Raw genomic sequence first — 450 nt, 5'->3', positions numbered from 1 at the left:
GGGGCGGGACGGGCGCGAGGAGGGGGCCTGAGGGGGCACGCGCGGGCTCGCGAGGCGGGGGGGCTCAGGGCGCGCGGGGATAGCCAGGCACGCCACGTACCCCGGCCCTTGCGAACAACACAACGGCGGCCGGCCACTATATTTTTTTTTATTATTACTTTTTTACCAGCTTTTTGTGGTAACATTTGCAGCCACTCGCACCAGTGCCGGCTCCCTCTCTGCCCGCGCTGAACACACGTGAGACTCCCGCAAGGACGCGGCCGCACCGCGCGTGGCACCCCCGCCAGCAGCGCGGGGTCCTTCTCCCAGCGAAAGGAACGCGCTCCCTGGCATGCGGCCGGGCTCCGCGGTGGTACAGTCGAGCGAGGAAAATAACATATAAGAGTCAAAATCAGTTCCGAAGCGCTACTCAGCGCACCTGAGACACCATTCCGGCTGCTGCCCCGCGGC

This window comes from Geospiza fortis, unplaced genomic scaffold (assembly GCF_000277835.1).
Source record: "Geospiza fortis unplaced genomic scaffold, GeoFor_1.0 scaffold112, whole genome shotgun sequence".
Classification (NCBI taxonomy): Eukaryota; Metazoa; Chordata; class Aves; order Passeriformes; family Thraupidae; genus Geospiza; species Geospiza fortis.
This window is presented reverse-complemented; position numbering follows the sequence as displayed.